The sequence below is a fragment of the Triturus cristatus genome, chromosome 2_2, assembly GCF_964204655.1.
Source record: "Triturus cristatus chromosome 2_2, aTriCri1.1, whole genome shotgun sequence".
In the NCBI taxonomy this organism is placed as follows: domain Eukaryota; kingdom Metazoa; phylum Chordata; class Amphibia; order Caudata; family Salamandridae; genus Triturus; species Triturus cristatus.
Genome location: NC_140582.1, coordinates 280573428 through 280592320, shown reverse-complemented (window position 1 = coordinate 280592320; position 18893 = coordinate 280573428).

The following is an 18893-nucleotide window of genomic DNA, read 5'->3' as shown; positions in this document are numbered from 1 at the left end:
TCGGCAGTAACTGCTCTTAGTTAAGCTCCAGTACTTGGCACCCCAGACCACAATAAACCATTTGTGTTGTACGTCCATGATATGGCCGGTTGCACACTTTCCGTTTTAACATAAAAATTTGGAGATAAGCAACAGCTGTGTGCTTATTTCTCTGCTGTTCTTGACCCTGTCGCACGAGCCCTCCCGAGCTGTCTAAGAGTGGTTGCAGCTGTGGACTTCTCGATAAGACAATTGGCTGGACTCGTACTTGCTACTGATGTCACAGTTATGGTACCTCATGCTGTGGGTACACTTTTGAATAAGACACATCACCTCACCAGTGCATGTCTGACAGGCTATGAATTGATATTGATTGCAAAACACATCACAATCTCAAGATGTGCCGCTCTGAATCCAGCCACGTTACTGCCCCTCCTTTCTGAGAATTATAAGATTGATAAACATGACTGTATCTTCTGGACGGAAGAAGAGACAAAGGGACGGGTAGACCTGACTGATGTTCCCTTATCTGACCCACAAGGGGAAGTATATGTCGATGGCTCTTGTTTTAAATAGGAAGATGGCACTACAACTGCTGCTTACACTATGACCACAAGGTAGTTGAGACATCACAAGTTCCTAACCAATTGCTTTGATACGAACTTGCGAATTGAGTGAGCGATGGGTTGTCAATATTTTATACTGACAGCCAATACGCCTTTAGAGTCGCGCATAATTTTGGGCGACTATGGCGGAGAGAGGGTTTCTCACTTCACATGGTACCAAGATTTAACATGGGCATCTTATATTGCAGCTTCTATCTGCTTTGACGCTGAATAAGAAATTGGCTATAGTGAAGTGTAGTGCCCACCGGAAAGTTACTGATGATGTAGGTAGGGGAAATGCTGTTGCAGATCAGACAGCTAAGAAAACAGCCTGGATCAAAATGAAAAGAATGTTTGTAGCAATGTCCCGCTGGGTGGGTGCCTGAGGTTACTATGTTCAAAGACACACTCGAGAATGTAAAAGAGATTCAAAGCAAGGCCACAACAGAAGAGTTAGCAGTGTGGCATGAAAGTACAGCACAATTGAGCGATGAGGGATGTTGGATTGACAAGTCAGGGGAGCAGAGATGGATGTTGCCAGATCCATATGTTCTCTCTGTAGTTACATTGGCCCGATGGTCCAGCCCATATTAGTGCTAAGGGTGTTTGCAAGTTGTTAGATCCTGTATCGCAGGATGATAACATTTTGAAGACTGCTGGTCATTTAGTGAAGTATTGTATGGTATGTATGATGCACAATCCAGGAAAAGGTACTCCCACCCCACCCAGCAATATTGTACTGCCTAATTTCCCTTTTGAAGTCCTTCAGATGGATTTCATAGAACTGGAGTGGTGAAATAATTTGAAGTATGTTTTAGTGGTTGTTTGCGCTTTCAGTAAATGGGTTGAAGCTTATCCTACTAAAGACAATACAGCCGTTACGACTGCAAATGTACTCCTGAAGGAGTTCTTTCCTCCTTTCAGCTTGCCCAATTTGATTTGGAGTGATAAAGAAAGTCATTTTAATGCTAAGGACATTTAGTTAATCTGTGATGGTTTGCCCATAAAGCAGAGGTTTTATGCTGCAATCCACCCGCAGTCAGCAGGTTTGGTTGAGAAGTACAATGGTACTCCCAAACTGAAAATGGCAAAGATTCAGGAGATGACAGGGTTTCAGTGGCCAGATGCTCTACCATTAGCACTTTTGTCAACAAGAACTACAGCACATTCTAGGACAGGCTTGTCACCGTATGAGGTCATGTTTGGATGCCCGGCAAATGTCTGGGGCGTCCCGCACCCTCGACCGTTCTCTGATATTGAGTACCCCTTCTTGATTGATTACCTGTGCCAGTTAACTGAAAATGTGTGTTCTATTCACCAACAGGTCTGGGAGACCCTACAAGCCATGTCAGAGGGGCCTGGACACAATATTCAGCCTGGTGAATATATCGTAGTCTGAAATTTTCAGAGGAAGAAGAGTTTCAAGCCACGTTGGAGGGGCCACTTCAGGTCTTGTTGGCAACCCGCACCGCTGTTAAAGTTTCTGGCCGTAGGAACTGGATTCATGCCTCCCATTGTAGGAGGGTTCCCCTGCTGTTACCCTATGATCAGTGGGTTAAGGAGGGTGTAGCTGACCAGGAGTGTGAGCAGATTCCTTGTTTTGTTCCATTCAGCGACACTGCCCTCACATGGACGCAAAGTGACAAGGAGAATGAGGACGTCCTGAATGAGGCTGTCCCACCACAGATTAGAGCTATTCAGGAACCCCTTTTCACTGATCCCTCTGTGCCTGGAGTCACCAGGTACAATCTGCTTCCTCGGCTGGGGAATAGTGCACAAAATGAGAAGTCAGATTAGATAGTGATGGACTGTGCAAGTTAGGGTGTACTTTGCTGTAGTACCAACTAAGTTAGTTTAGGGTGATGTGAGATTTGTGCACTGTTTGAATATTGGACAGGATAGATTTAACATACTCCCTTGGGGGGTACATTATTCTGATCGGTGCGGGATACATAAAGAGCTTAGGACAGAGCAAGCTCCACCGCCAGTGCTCAAGAGCGCCAATGTTTTGATGAACAATAGGAGCCTGTAGCTGTGAGGCTCTGACAGACACTGGGAACTTGTATACTCCTCTTGTTGGCAATTTGCCCCCTTGCTTCATCATTTGCTATGCACCCCTTTGGTGGAATGATTGCCGAAGAAGAGCAGCCAGTAATTCCCCATGTTCATGTATGAAAATGTTAGTCTACTAAGCAAAAAGTGCTCTGTGCTGTTCTTGTGTTGCTGCTGTTGTTGATTTTAGGTGGGGTGTCTTGGGTTCTGGAATGTGATCAGAATGCACCATCATGTACTAAACGCAAGATTGTTTCTCAAGTTTGTGCAAAAAGGACTGCCCAGAGTAATGTATTTCTAGACACACATAAAAGGTTCTTTGTAGAAGGTACTGTTTGCTACCCTACTGAGTCTGTTACTAGCTGATGGACTGCATATCCATTGTCACTTGCTAATTATACTTAGCTCGGTCACCTTGTTTCGTAGCAATAACAGGAACATTTGGGTTCGGTTATCCAGGCAAATGTCTGTATTATCGGAAGCCACGTGGTATAGGTTACCCAGGATGTAACAATAACACTTATTGTGATAATTTCCATATGGAAAAACAGAATGTAACGCTGGTGGGTTGGCAGTACAAAGAGTTGACAGTTCCCTGAGAGTGAGTTATTGGCTCAGGAATAGTTTTGCACAAGGGCACATATTCTAGAGTAAACTCAAAAGACCCCAGGACCTTTGGGTGGGATTCTAGGTATGCTGCTGTGGATTATGAGAGGCCCAGCCATGCGCACCCAGGGTTTTTATTTTTATCTAATGGGACTTATTCCAATATGCACAACGGTACAAATGATTTGGCCCTGGGGATGGTGTTGCCGCTAGGCGTGCCCTGTAAACAACCAATGCCTAATGTCAGATGGATTAAAAGAACACTTACCAAGGAATATTTGGAAGGGGTGACAGAACTTGAGGTCAAAAATTATAGTAATGGTATCACTTTTCTGTATATTCTTTCCTCAATTATTACCTTTGGTGGTACCGCTTTGGCCATGGGGGAAAGGGCTAGGGAATACTTTTGATGTAAGCTGCAGATATTGTTTAATTCCACAGTGGCGGCTCTGCATGACATCATCACCCAATTAGAAAGTATGCAGATATATTCCGAGCAAACCAGATATGCTGCTGACTTCATCCTAGCTAAGAGCCGTGGTGTTTGCACAGTAGTAGGAGACCAGTGTGTAGTCGGGATCACTAACATGGAAAAGAATATTACCCAACATATTTTAAATATCTTGGAAAATGTTAAAGGAATGGCGAGAGAAATTTGGAGTTGGTCCTTCTTTGGTAGATGGGGTTGAATCCTTGAAAGGGTGATCTATTTCGTTGTGATTCTGATTGCTTGCTGTGTTCTGGTACAGTGTCTCACCTTATGTTGCTCTTACTGCACCACCCTTCTTGCCCCTAAGAGAATATCGCTCCATGATACCAATGCAACAATTATGATTCAAAAGGAAGTGAACGATCTCATGCAGATTGATGAAGGTATTTTTGAAGCTTCTTCCCTCCTTACTGTTTCTCTCCCTGAAGCTGAAGACATAGAATGCTCCTTAATCACTTTACTATGTTTTATTGAATGATATGTCTTTTGTTATCATAAATGATTGCTTAGCGCATGCTAAAAGGAGGGTCAGTTAGAATAAAAAATATGCTTTCATATTGTTTTTACTTAAGTTAGCAATTGCTGCTCCATTTTGTGTACCGGCGCCATTTTGTATCATGATCGAAACTAATTCTCTGCCATTTCCGAGAAGCGGCTTTCTTTAGGGTATGTTTCTTTGCAGCTGAGTTCTGCCACACTATTGAATGCCCTGTTCTTATTGGCGCATACCTTTCCTCTAGATGTAAGCCCTTTCCCACTTATTCAGTGGCGGGCACAGGCAGGCTGGCCTTGACTGATATATAATGTGTGCCCGGCTTCAGAACCAAAACGTACTCCTTTGTAATTTACTGTCCAGCTGCGTTTTTCTTAAAAATTCCATGTTGGGCGTGTTTTCATTGATTCTGAAATGTACATAATGTATTGTTATGCTTGCTGAAGTTAGACTCTCTCTGCAGCACTCTTAGCGACTGGGCAGACAGGTCTCCACTCTGAGCGAACTTTGAATAAACTGATGTTGGTTTGTATCTTTACTCTCTGACCACCTATTCATTTCATAGAAGGCAGAGAGGTGGTCGTGAATGACCCGAATCGGGCCACAACCTTCAGGATCTGCACCTGGGGTACATGCTTAACATAAGATTCATGCCTGACTGCTACCTCTAGGCCTAAGTACAGCAAAACTGTGCAATGGTGCATATTTACCCATAACCTATAATGTAGGCAGCACACAGCCTTTCAGTAAGCACTACAGATTTAGACCATGAATGCCTGTTTACATTATGAGACCCACACCAGGTCATCAGTACAAATCCATGACAGGTCTCTGCAACAGGCCACCTATACGTAGATACCGGGATGAGTTAGATTGTAGTCTCACACACTCAGCTCGCACACGTGCACGCACATGTGTGCTTATCTGTTCAAATGTAACCAGCTCAGAGCTACTTACCCTAGATCTGCTGCAGCTGCCTTATCTTAATAGGTGGACACTGGCACTTTGCACTCTTAGTCAATGTCTATAAAATGTATTGAGAGATTCAGTTGTTGAGACTTACCTTCAGTAAATGTCCAAAACCAGGCAGACAAAATGCAAAAAATCCATGGCTGTTTAATGGGTGGAACTCATTTACTACAGAGACCCAGGGGGCATAATTATGAGAGGTTTGCGTCATGCTTGCAAAATGGTACATGTGTGAAGCAATACTCTAAGTCAGATTTATGAAGCCACGCAGAGCTGCTTTGCATGGATTTGAATGGCTTCAAAAGTCTGGAGTATAGCAATGCAGCACAAATTCCTTGTTCCCTTACTCTGCACATGGGAGGTGTTCCATGGGTGTTGCAGGAGGTGTTCCATGGGTGTTGCAAGGAGTTGTTCCTACACAACTCCCATGTTTGGTGACACATTTCCAGATTTACAAGGACTTGTAAACCTGAGAATGTGCCAAAAAGATACACCTCCCCGGAGAGAGGCATAACGAGGAGAAATATATTTATTTTTCCTCGTTTTTCTCTTTCTATAAGTGCTTCATTCTGCAGCACACATAAAAGAGGTAAACGTGTCTCTAGATTGTTTTTGTGCAGGAAGGTGCCCCTATCAGCACAAAGACAATCCTGCCTACAATACAGGCTCCCTGGCGCCATAGTGCAAGGTTGCCTGCATTGGTGCTAAGCTGCTAAAACGGTGTGAGTGCAGAGGGAAAGGACAGGAATACGCCATATTGGATAAATTTAGCAGCACAAAAAATATGATGGATGGAATACTGAACATTGTCAAACATTCACCCTCAGTCACAGATCAGCATTGACCCTGCTCCCTATGGTAACATGTCATCCTAAACTGTCAGATCAGGTCAGACTGGAAAACAAGCATCATGGGACCAGTTTTGGGGTATCACCACTCATCAGTCAGGCTAGCTTGAATTCAGTGGACTAATGAGCACAGGACTCACGCCTGGCCATACCCTTGCCACTTAGGATGACTAAAGCAACACAAAAAGATGATCGACGGAATGCTGAACATTCATTTTGTGCTCACCATGCCACTTCAGTTTGAACCCAGATATATGCAAATCAGATTTGACCCGGCTCCCCATGGGAACAGTCCAGCCTAAACTGCCAGACCAGGTCCTCCCTGGACCAGAAAACAAGCATCCTGGGATCAGTTTCAGGGTATAACTATTTATCAGCCAGGCTAGCTTGAATGTAGTGGCATAACGAGTAGGGGAGGCAAGCACAAATTGAATACATTGATATGAAAATATCTGATGTCTCTCCAGGGCCAAGGGACTCTTATTGTAGGAAGTGTGGCAGGCAAATCTCCATTAAATTAACACACTCAGGGGCATATTCACAAGGAGCTATCGCCAAACCAACAGCACTCTATCGCAGCCAAAGTCATGATAAAAATACCTCCCAATTCACGAGCTGGTGTAAACAGCCCAAAGCACCAGTTTACCCGCGATAGCAGCCAGAAAAAACATCACCACAGGGGACCCGGGCAACTATCGCTAATGAGATGCAGATTAGGTGTTCCCATGCCATAATCCGCGACAACATCACACTACAACATTCTCAATGACCAGCCACATCGGAGATAAAAACACAAAACAGGTGATAAGGCGTGTTAGCACCAGGAAATCTACACCTGCTCTGACCTGGTGTAAAGTCAGACGGCAGCCTGCACCACAAAAGGGAGACCAGCCCAGGGCCACACCGGAAGGGAAACAGAAGCCATGGAGCCACCCATCATGCAGCCCGGACACCCAAGAGTGCCACAACACCCTCCGACACCACACCCATGCCTGAAACCACCCTATCCCGGGACGACCCCCAACCCCGGACTAAGAAACTGCACACCAACACCACAAATCCCAATACAAAATGTTGCCCATGTCGCACAAGCAGGAAAATCATGCGTGGCCAGGAAATGGAGACTCAGTCAAACAGCAATGCAATCATCAACACAAAACACCATACAAACAAAAGCCGAAACAACCCTTAGGATGAGCCCAAGCGGCTCCTCACTGGACAATCCGTAGCACACAGCCTGGAAGACCAAATCCAAGAGAAGAAGGTGTGCCATCCACCCAACAAAGGAAAGAGAGGGAGAGAGCGAAGGAGAGAGAAGGAGTGAGATTGCACAAGCAGCGCAAGACCTCTCGGGCACTTGGCTCCACATGCCAACATGTGTGTGTGTGTATCGCCATCCGTACACCATGAGCCAAAGGCCGTGTCCCAATCTCAGCGCCAAAGCCACATCACATTTCGAAAACGCAAGTAGTAGTCAGACAAACATCAGGGATGAAAGCTCCATTGTTCCAATGAAGAAGGCGGGAGGACACCTGCACCACTGACCTTGGTCCAGAATGCTCCTGGAACACCCTGAGAGAAATACCATGGCAGACGGGGATGACTCCCACACCGAGCATTCCGCAAATCAACTGTCTGACTCATACACACCCCACACACTGAAGCCTCTGCCTGTGGTACCCCCGCATGGGATGCCCTTGACACTCACGGAAACAGCAACCCACTCTCCCCAATGTTGCACACACATTTGAATCATTGCTTAGAGCTGTGGCATATCCTCCACACAACTGCCACAGTTCAGAAGAGTGCCGGTTCCACGAGACGCACCAACGCAATGGCAGGCCATACCGGGCACATGCACAACCCCCGTCACGTGAAACAGTACCGTGCACGTATGCTACATTTACTGGGCGTAGTGCCACTGGCAGTGCTGCGGATCAGTTACCGGCTCAGTTTCCGCATTGCATACGTCACCTGCGTCCAGCCCTGGTTACACTGCCGAACATGCACATTCGAGTGTCCCATGGATGTCTGCCTATCCAACACAACTGTTAATGAATTGGACTATGACTTTTGTCTGCGCCCCCTGTTGGATCACGAACAGGAGTGTAACCGAGATAGCCGTGCATTGGATGCCCTGACATACTGCACATGTATTGGTAGTTGTGCATGGGAGATTGCACAATTCCTCATGTGCAGTGACCACATTGAGGCGCTCCCCTATTGGGTTGTGTTGCGGATTGGTGAAACGGCGTGGGCTGAGCACACCTACCCGGACCACTTAATGGATTGGCTCACCCTGGGTTTCCTTGAACACAACAAAGATGTTCTATTGGAACACATTGCACATGAAGCTGCACGGGCATTCATGGACGAGTAACTATGTTCCTGCAGTCACATCCTATTCTCATCCACAGCACATGTCCCAACAACTTGTTGCATCATGGGGATTGCTCACACATCCCACCACAACAGAGGATACACCTGCCTTTGTCCGGGCTCTGGATGCATGTGCGTGGAACAACACGTGTGTATACACACCTGTGCAAGGTGATACAGGTTCATGCCCAGTGCAACACAGCATCATTTGGCAACGTTGCCAATTCGGACACCTTGCTGGGGGAGAGCACACAAATGGCAATGTAGCACGAAATGTGAACCTGCCGGACCCTCACACCTGATCACTGTCAGCAGAGCAGACAATCGGCGCACTCTGGTGGGAGAGCACTATGCAGATCCCATGGGCAGTGAGTCGTGCCCCCTCACACAGGGCAATGGGCAGACGCCAAACAACACATGACTCATCCAGCAAGGCAAGGTGGGCTGAGAGCGTTGCCATCCTTGATGAATGTTGCCCATTTTAGCCTCAACTTTTTCTGAACTTTGACATGTGCCCATGCTGCGTGTAAGTGTCTTAAGCATGTCCCTGCCTGTTGTGGCTGTTGCCTCATCTGTACTGACACGCACATGCCAATAAAGTCTATGCAAATCCACTGGTGTCTAACTGTGAGGTGTGTTGTTTAGATTGTCCACTCGTGCACCACAATGAGCATCGTCCCTACACAGGGAGGAACTGACTGACGCATGTGCAATGGGGGGTGTCCCTATGGCAAGCTCCACCTCTGTGTGCCAAAGATTTTTATTGGATAGGTGTTGGACGCCATGTGCACTTACGTGACTTTAACAATGTGAGTATGGTGTCTAACCTCTGACCATGTGGAGCAATGTCATATATCACAACATAATGTGTCCACACAGATGTGTGTGAGTAGGTATGCAACATGAACTTCTGGTGTTACATGGGCTGTAGGACACCACTCCTGGCCTTCTGTCATTTGGGTCAGTCCTATACACAGCCCTATTCAATACATGGACGTGTGCCTACGTTGGGGGTTGTGAGATTGTTGTTGATGTGCAATGGGGACACCGCTAGTACTCACCTTCACAGTCATCCAATTGTCCATGTGTCTCAGGGAGGCACATGCACATAGATGTCAGTCACCAGGGTGTACCTTCATGTGCAATCATTGTACCTACATCCAGCCACACCTCCATATGTGAGTGAACATAGTGATGACACATCGGTGTGATTTAGAATGTTTTATTCACATTCAGGTGATTGCGGGAGCTGGGGCTGTACATGGCCATCCAAGCCCACATCACATTGGAGCCCAGTGTTGTGCCAACCAGAGTCCTTTGGGGATTGCACAGTGATTGGGAAGAGGGAGAGTGCAGTCCGCAGCAGGATAGCTTTGTAATTGGCCAGCGGTGAAGAAATGGCAGTCCATGTCGGGGTCTGGGTGAAAGTCGCAGAGTGCTCCGGAGGTCACTATGAGGTGTTTCCCAACCCATGATGCATAGGTCATAACCAGGCAGGGACAGGCCATACGGAGGTGATGGCTGCTACTGCCTCCTTCCTCACACAGTAGTTCACATCCCCTTCTTACTCCCCTGAAATGGGTTCTGTGTCCGGTGTGTCTGGTGTGTGTGGCGGGGTGATAGCTGCATCACTGTGTGCCACTGACACATCAGACTGCAAAGGTGATGGGGCAGCATCACTGTGTGCCATGGGCACATCAGGGGTCGTAGCTGTGTGTGTCGATGTTCCCGCTGCAGTCACCTGGGAACAGCTCAGTGGCAGCAATGGCAAGATGAAGTACTGCAGGGCATTGAAGTTCCCAGCTACTACTCACTGGTGTACATCCGTGTCAGACATCCTTCCAGCCTGCATCCGCTCCACGGTCTCCATTGACCTCCGCATCTGTCCCAACTCTGTGCTGTCATGGCTGGTGCCTGTCTGCCCACACAGTTCTTGTGTACGATTCATGGCACCAGTGAGGTCAACCAAGGTCTGTGGCGGAGCATGGTGCAGACAGGGGGTGTCCAATAGGGACTGTACGTGGTCCATGATGGGACTCAGACACCCACGTATGGCATCGAGTTTGGCTGCCATGAGCTCGAAACCCACCTGCAGCTGTTCAGCCAACTCCACCTGGGAAGACCACACACATTGTATGTGCTCCATGTATTGGTCGGGGGGTTCTGGGAGACAGCCGTGGTGGTGTGTGCTTCCTGCTGTGTGGTCTGTGCAGGTTGTGGGGTCACCTTGAGGAAGCTGGCCTGCCCTGCTCCTGGGGGTGGGGTGCAGAGGCTGTCCAGTATCCGTTGGAGGGTATCTTGACATATATGCAGGTTTTATTTTATTTATTTATTTATGGGTTTGTACCACGCTGGAATCGACTCCCAAAGGAGTATCTCCGCGCCTTAGGACGACCATAATACAAAAGGAAAAGAAGGTCCAAGCAGTATATCATATTAGTTTTGAAATAGGAAAGTTTTTAATTGTTTCCTGAAAGGGAGGTGATCATCACAGAGCCTCAAAGATATTGGGAGACTATTCCATAGAGTTGGACCAGCAACTGATAGGGCTCTGTCTCCCTGTTTTGCTTTTTTTACTCTGGGTGCACATAACAGAGCCTGCTCACTGGATCTCAGAGAGCGCATGGGTACATAGGGGCAAAATTTGTTGGACAGATATACAGGGCCTCTCCCCATGCAAGCATTTATGTATGACACAGCAGATTTTAAACTTCACCCTCTGTTTGATAGATAGCCAATGAAGCTTGTTAAGTAGAGGTTTGGAGGGAGTACGAGGGGGCCGATTTAGGACAAGGCGAGCAGCGGTGTTCTGGACTACCTGGAGTCTAGAAGTGACTCCTTCATTTGCTGCCAACAATAGTCCATTACAATAGTCTAACCTACTTAGTACTAAAGCCTGTATCAAAGTTTTTCTAGTAGAATCTGGCAGCAAAGGGAACACTTTCCGCAGCAAACCAATAATGTGGAAACAAGAGCCCACCACTTGGTTGCCGTGATGTTTTAGGGAAAGCTCCTGGTCCAGTCGGACCCCTAGATTTTTCACTACCTGCCTAGGCTCAGGGACTGGGCCAAGGTCTTGAGGCCACCAGTCAGGAGTCCACAGGAGTTTGGCCTCCCCGAACAGCATCACTTCCGTCTTTGCAACATTGCATTGCAGGAAGTTAGATGCCATCCAGTGAGCCACTGCTTTCATCCCCTGGGCAAAGTCATTCCTAACCTCGGCAGTAAGGGTTTTAAAAGGAAAGAGGAGTTGGGTGTCATCCGCGTATGACACTGGGATGAAACCATGGGATCTCATTATGTCGGCTAGGGGGGCCACGTAGATGTTAAAAAGAGTAGGGCTCAGACAGGAGCCCTGTGGTACCCCCTTAGAGATCTCCCTCTCCTCTGACCGATATATCCCCAAAGTGACCCTTTGGGTGCGGTCTGTTAGGAAACTCCTCAACCAGACTAAAGCCTTGTCTTCCAAGCCGATGTTGACTAGCCTGGTGGCCATGATGTTATGTGACACTGTGTCAAACGCCGCGGACGGATCCAACAGAACCAGGATAACAGAGTAGCCTTTATCCTGGAACATGTGTAGATCGTCCGCGACTGACAACAAGGTGGTCTCAGTACTGTGTCTTGGCCTAAAACCTGACTGGGAGGAGTCTAGCCCACCTGTCATTTCAATATAATTTGACAGGTGTCGATTTACAAATTTCTCTATTATTTTACCCAAAAAGGGGAGAAGCGAAATAGGTCTTAGATTAGACAGTTCCGTCCGGGGGATTGCAGTGTTTTTCCTCAGTGGTCTTACCAAAGCCCTTTTCCAATCTAAGGGAACCTTCCCTGTACTAAGGGAAATGTTGACCAGATTCAGAATTTCTGGTCCTAAAACATCTGCCAGCATAGGCATAATACGTGCAGGAATAGAGTCTGAAGGGCTGCCACTCTTAATTTGAGTAATCAATGAGACTACCTCTTCTAAGGAAATAGGGGGAAAACTTGTAAGGCACTGAGTAGGTTGTACTTGTCGTATAATATTCTGAGAGATATTATTTCCTCCTGCAGCAATTGTATTTGAAACCATAATCCTTTCATAGATCCCATCTATCTTCTTCATGAAAAATAGAGAGATCTCATCACAGAGATCCTGGGACGTAACCTCTGCAGTCTCACAGGCCACTGGCTTGGTAAAAGTTTGTAAAATATTATACAAAACTCTAGAGTCCTTCCCAGCCGCTGTTAGTTGTGCTGCAATATGATTTTTACGGGCCGTTCTAATGGCCTTGTGATATATCTTGAGAGAAGTTCTATGCTGTTCTTTATCATCAAGTCTTTGGGACTGCCTCCATAACTTTTCCAGTTTTCTGGTTTTTTGTTTCAAAGATCTTAAATCCTCAGAGAACCAGACTTCTTGCTTATTTGCCAGGCGCGGTTTATATACTTTCTGCGGGATAATGGCATTGATTACTACTCTGACCGTCTCCTCAAATCTGTCAAGGGCAGTTACTACGTCCTCTGTGGAATTCTCAGACAGGGAGGTTTTATACTTCTCTCTAAAGGCTTCCATGGTGAGTTTATGCCAAGGTCTCCTCTTACTAGCCAAGGCGATCTGTGTTCGTGGCTTATACATGGAAGCAGTATGAAATTTTAAAATAAAATGATCTGTCCACTCAACCTGTGTAGGTGTCATGCATTTAATGGAGGATGAGTTCGACAGAACTAAGTCCAAAGTGTGACCTGCCTCATGAGTGGGCCCATAGTTAATCTTTTTAAGTCCCAAAGAGTCTAGATTCATTAGAAGAGTTTTTGCCTCTGTACATGTCTCGGACTCACTATGTACGTTAAAATCCCCCACCAATAGGAAGTCCTGGTTTTCTTGTACATATGGTGCTAAGGCCTCTATGAGTGCAACAGAGAAATTCCCACTTGGCCCTGGTGGACGATATACCAATGCTCCCTTCCTTTGTTCCCTGGGTATTGAATTAATTTTAAAAATTAATAATTCCATCTCGGGTGTACATATTTCATCGAGGATAGTGATGTTCAGTTCCTCCTTATGAACAATCGCCACTCCCCCTCCTATTTTGTTAGGACGGTCTAGCCTGACTATTTTATATCCCAACGGGATACCCAACGTAACGGCTGGGACAGAGTGAGGCTTAACCCCTTCAGCGCGGCGCGGATTTCCGCGCCACGCTGAAGGTTCCGTGCGCGGGCGGGGCCATGACAGAACGGTTCCGTCATGCGCACAGCGCAACCGACGTGCATGACGGAACCGTTCCGTCATGCGCGTCGAAGGGGTTAAGCCATGTTTCTGTTAAGAAACAAAGATCGGGTTTCTCAGTAGATATGAGATCCCATACCTGAATGGCATGCTTCGCTAATGAGCGAATATTACAGAGCAGGTTTTTACTCCCCAGGGGGAGACTATCCATTGTGTGAATCATCGGGACAGTTTTTTGCACTTTAGAGTGCAAGCCAACTGGCTCATTCAATTGGTTTCTTTCCTCCCCAAGGAGATGGAATTGTGTATGACATACCTGACAGGTAAATGGGCCTTCTAAAGTGATTTCCCTAGTTGCATTACATATCCTCGGGAGGTGATTACGCATATCCATCAATACCTGAGAGGTATATGTTCTCCGGTTGCCGGACGTGGTCTCTGTGGTGTGTAAGCGATTCTCCATAGCCCCCTGGCCCTGGCCCCGTCCAGTCGCCGACGGGTGCAGACGGGCTAGTCTTTGGCTCGTCTTAGGCGCAGGAATAGGCGCCATACTGCGCGCAAACGCTGCGCGCTAGAGGCGACGAGTGGCTAAATAGCCCTCGAGTAAATGGAAGCTAGAGCGCTAACCGCTCGCCTTCCTGTGTGGGCCTGTCACTGTCCCGCCCTCCGCACCCGTGATTGGCTAATGGGTCAGACCGGGCGAGTAAGCACTGTTTAAACTTTAGAGCGGCATCTAATCCCTTTGTGCGTGCGTGAATGTATTTTTAAACAGCATGATACTAAATATCTGACATCAGGAGGTCCCTACAACAGATTCACCAATTACAATTACAAGGTAAAAAGATTTTTTAAAAACGTTTCCTCTTGTCAAATATACAAGATACACAGCAAACAATTATTTCCTCTGCAGAGATGGCGCCAAGCGGGGTCGGGACTAGCTGCCACCTTTGTTGTCTTCTACATCATCAATGATGGGGTTTGTGTTCTGCTCTGCAGTAAGTGTTGATTGTCCCTCTGCAATGTTAAGGGGAGATGCAGGTTAACAGAGTTCCACATGTATGTTGTTGATTTGCATATGTTTACATTCAGACTGCATGCCAATGTACATTATGACTGTTTTGGGGGAGCTGGCTATTCGATGGCAGTCAGTGTGTTTTCTGAATTCATGATGGATGTGTGGTAGTACCCATTCATTATCACACTGTGTCAGGCAATACCAGATGTGAGTGGACAGTTACTACGAACGAGCAGAACCTGTTGTGAGCTCTGTCCTGTGGTGCTGGTGTTGCACATTGTACCACATTGCCATCGTTGCTGATGTCCTGTGATTACTATGTGTGTGTGCTGCATTGTAGGGGTGTTGCCCCTGCAGCTCTGATTTTGTGTGGTCTTCTCCCTTTGAGGCGGAGTGCCTTTGAATTGTCTGCTTTTCGGGGCCCGATTTGCTTTTGACTTGGGTCATATGTACTCTCTGACAGATTTTGTGGCCTGGTGCATTGTTCGTCTGCTGCGTGTATTGTACGGCATGGGTTGTGGGTGTATGTGGACATGTCAGAGTGTGACCTGCTCCTTTACGGATGTGATCCGCACTGGGCTACCTCCATGTCGATTTGTGGGCCATGTCATTTTTTTGGGCTGCTGCCATACTATCGGACATGCAGTGTTACTTGCATAGTCAGTGTGGGTCACAGAGCTGCTGCTTTGCTGGATTCAGCACATATGCATGGGTCGGTTGTGATATTGGTGAGGGGGGCCCCTCTGTGCACATTGTGGATGGGGGACTACTTGGCGTTTCTATGAGTGCGGCAGTGTGCCAAGGCAATCAGGGACATGTTCCACAGTCATTGTGGGTGTGCAGTCTGCTACTCATACTTGTGCATGTGTGCCATTGTGCCCATCTCCCCCATCCCCCTGTCCCTGGTCGTTACTCACTCTGTTTCTGTTGGGTCAGGTCATATCGTGCTATGTCCAGGCCCCCCAATCCTGCCACCGTCTCCTCACTGCTGACTGTGGCCACCATTTGCTCCAGCTTATCCAGCTCCTCCTGTGTCACAGGAGACCCACCTCCAGTCGCCGTTGCTGCCTCCCTGTTGGTGGCAAGCTTATGTTTGGTCTGCCTTTTCAGATCTTGCCAGCGCCTCTTGACCTCCTCCAGTGACCTCCTCTGCACTCCGACTGCATTGACGTTGGTAACGATGGCCTGCCATATTTCGGTTTGGGTTGCCAGTGCTGCAGTGGAGGTGCCGAACAGTTGTTGATGGTGTTCGGTCACCTCCATGACGAGGATCTGGTCTTCCTGCGGTCTGAACCCCTTCTTCCTCTTCCTCTTGTCCTTGGTCTTCCACGAACGCTGGGTTCCTAGCTGGTCCTCCGTGGGGCTGTGGTGTTCGGCTTGTCATCTGCACTCGGTCCGGGTGCATCCATGTTGCTACGCAGTTTGAAATGTTTTTGGGATTTTTTTTCCTGTTTTTATAGTGCTTTTTCCCGCTAGATGCCTGGGATTTGCAGGCCTGGCTGGTAAGTAAATGTGGAAGAACAAAGGAAAATGTTTGGCTACATGGGCATAGGCTCCTGGAGCCAGCTTGACCCTAGCTAACAACATGCACATGGATGCAAAAGCTAAATGTTAGGAGATGTGAGGCTAAGCAAGCTATAGACATCATCCATATGAGCTGCAGCCATGACTGCAAAACCAAATTAGGAGGTTGTGCAGTACACCTTTCACTCACAGTCTCTAAAGACAGCTGGCTGCTGCCGGACCTTTAAACTGCACACCTCTTTTGTGGTGAATGAGCTATTGAGTGACAGATTTACTGTGTTTTGGTGTAATTCAGCACTGCAGCAATGGTCACCATGGTATAACTTGAAATGGCATTGTTTAAAGACAGTTTCACTATCTTTTTCAGAGACAGCTAGTACTAGGCCACCTTTTTTTGGGGCACTGTGTTCCTTGAGGGTGAGTTTGGTGTCCAGGTTTTATCCAATTGACTTGGCATTCAGGGAAAGTTGGGGTTCAAAGCTGTCAAGGTTAATGTCATTGATCCAAGTTTGAAGTGTTTTTTGTCTGCTGTTCATGGCAAATAACAGGAAGTCTGTCTTGATTGGGTTGAGTTTCAGGAAGTCCCTGGTTGTCCATGTCTAAATGATGTGCAGACAGTGTTTGAAGCGTTGGATGACTGAAACAGACTTGTCTAAAGCTGATTTTGTCTCAATCATTCATTAGTAAATCAAGATATACATGAGGGAATATTTATAATATTGCAGAACATCTGAGCTCACAAAATGCCTAATGTGAAGTTTAGAATATGTGCATAATTCAAATATTGTTTTTAAAATAAATGTTTGTTATTTTGCTGCACTGGGCCATGATGAGTAGAAGATAAGTGTATCTCATGCAGCATGTTTGCTTCAAGACGTTATTAATTTCACTTCAGCTTTCACTTCTACTGGCAACTGGCCTACAGAGAACATTGCAAATGGATGACTTTTCCGAGCAGGAGAATTATTCCACTAATATGCCGTAGCATTTTTAATATGCTACTGGGCTAAAATGATTGAATTCATTTCTAGTTGACCTGAACTAATTAACATAATGGAAACCCTCCAAACCCTCCCTGTGTTTTGGCTTCCTTTTTACAACTCCATTAAAAGAAACAAAAGCTAAACATCTCTTAATAATTTATTTGAGTGGTGCTACCATATCCTCACTTAGAATTACGAATGTAGAGTTGCACAAGCCCAAACAGTTTACAGTGGGGTATGTTGAAAAATTATTATTTATGGGGGCATATTTATCAATGTGTTGCGCCGCACTTGCTCACACAAGGGGAGCGCAGGGGTGACGCAACACTAAAGTAAGATTTATCAAGCCACACAAGGTTACCTTGCGTGGCACTGCATGGCTTGATAAATCTAGAGTGACTCAAAAAGCACATATTGCTGTGTTGCATTAACTCTTCCCTCAGGAGACATTCCATGGGTGGAGCGGGGGTGTTCCCATGTATCCACCCATGGATTTTGTAGCATTCATAGATTTACCAACACTGGTAAACATGGGAATGCTTCATAACATAAACATAACACGTGTATTTGTAAAGCGCACGTTCACCACTACGGGTATCTTGGTGCTGAATAACAGATGTTTATTGTTACCCAACTCAATGGTACTCAATTTATCGACCTCAGATGGATGAAAGGCTGAGTGGACCCGCTGGGATTTGAACCTGTGACCATGGGGTCGAACACAGGCCCCTGCAGCAGACGCATTAGTCCACTGAGCCACCAGACCCGGCTTAATGCCATGCCTCCCCAGGGGAGGTGAAGGGATGGGAAATATCATTATTTCTCTTTGTTGGTTCCTCTGTCTAAGTGTGCTGCATTCTGCAGCACATTAAGAAAGAGGAAATGCCACTGAGGATTGCTTTTGTGCAGGAAGGTGTCCCTTACTGCACAAGAACAATACTGCCTATATCATTGCAGGCACACTTGCACGCAAGAGTGTTTGTATTGGCACCAGTTAGCCAAGAGGGCACCAGCGAAAGTGAAGGACAGGAATGCACCACATAATGTTAAATATGGTGCATTCCTGCCCTTTCCCTCTCGCGCAGCACAGTGTAGTGCAGCACAGCAAGGTGGCTTGCTGCACTGTGTGAACATTAGTAAATAAGCCCCCTGTTTGACTTTAATAGGGAAACTGCGCATGCCATACATAGCATGCCTTTACAACGGGGTCGTTACAATGTTACAATGCGAACCATTACATGGCAAGTCGTTTCAACATACTTGCTGTAGGAGGTGCACTGGTGTTGGATTTACAATCCAGCACCTTCCCTGCTGTTGCAGTAGGAGTAGGAGTAGTAAATTATACTATTCCTCAATCCAGCGCGCCCCCTTCAGCAAGTTGTTGAAACGGCATGCGATGTAATAGTTTGCGTTGTAACAACGCAGTCATTGTATCAACTGCGTTGTAAAGGCATGCGATGTAAGGCATGCAATGTAACGGTATGTATTCCTTTAATATGTTCAAGCGCATGTGAGTGTACACACACACAGTTAATGCATGCACATTCCTCTGTTTGGTATAAAGTAAGATTTAGGAAGGCTTTCCTAGCATTGTCTGGAGTGTTCGTACTTGACAGTTGAGACATCGCCTCTGCTACTTCTGCAAGGCTGATACTGGCAGTGTTTCAGTTTCAGTACAACTCCCTCTTGTCCAGATTCTGGGGTGCTAAACTACATGCTGTTTGTCAGGCTTCTTGTA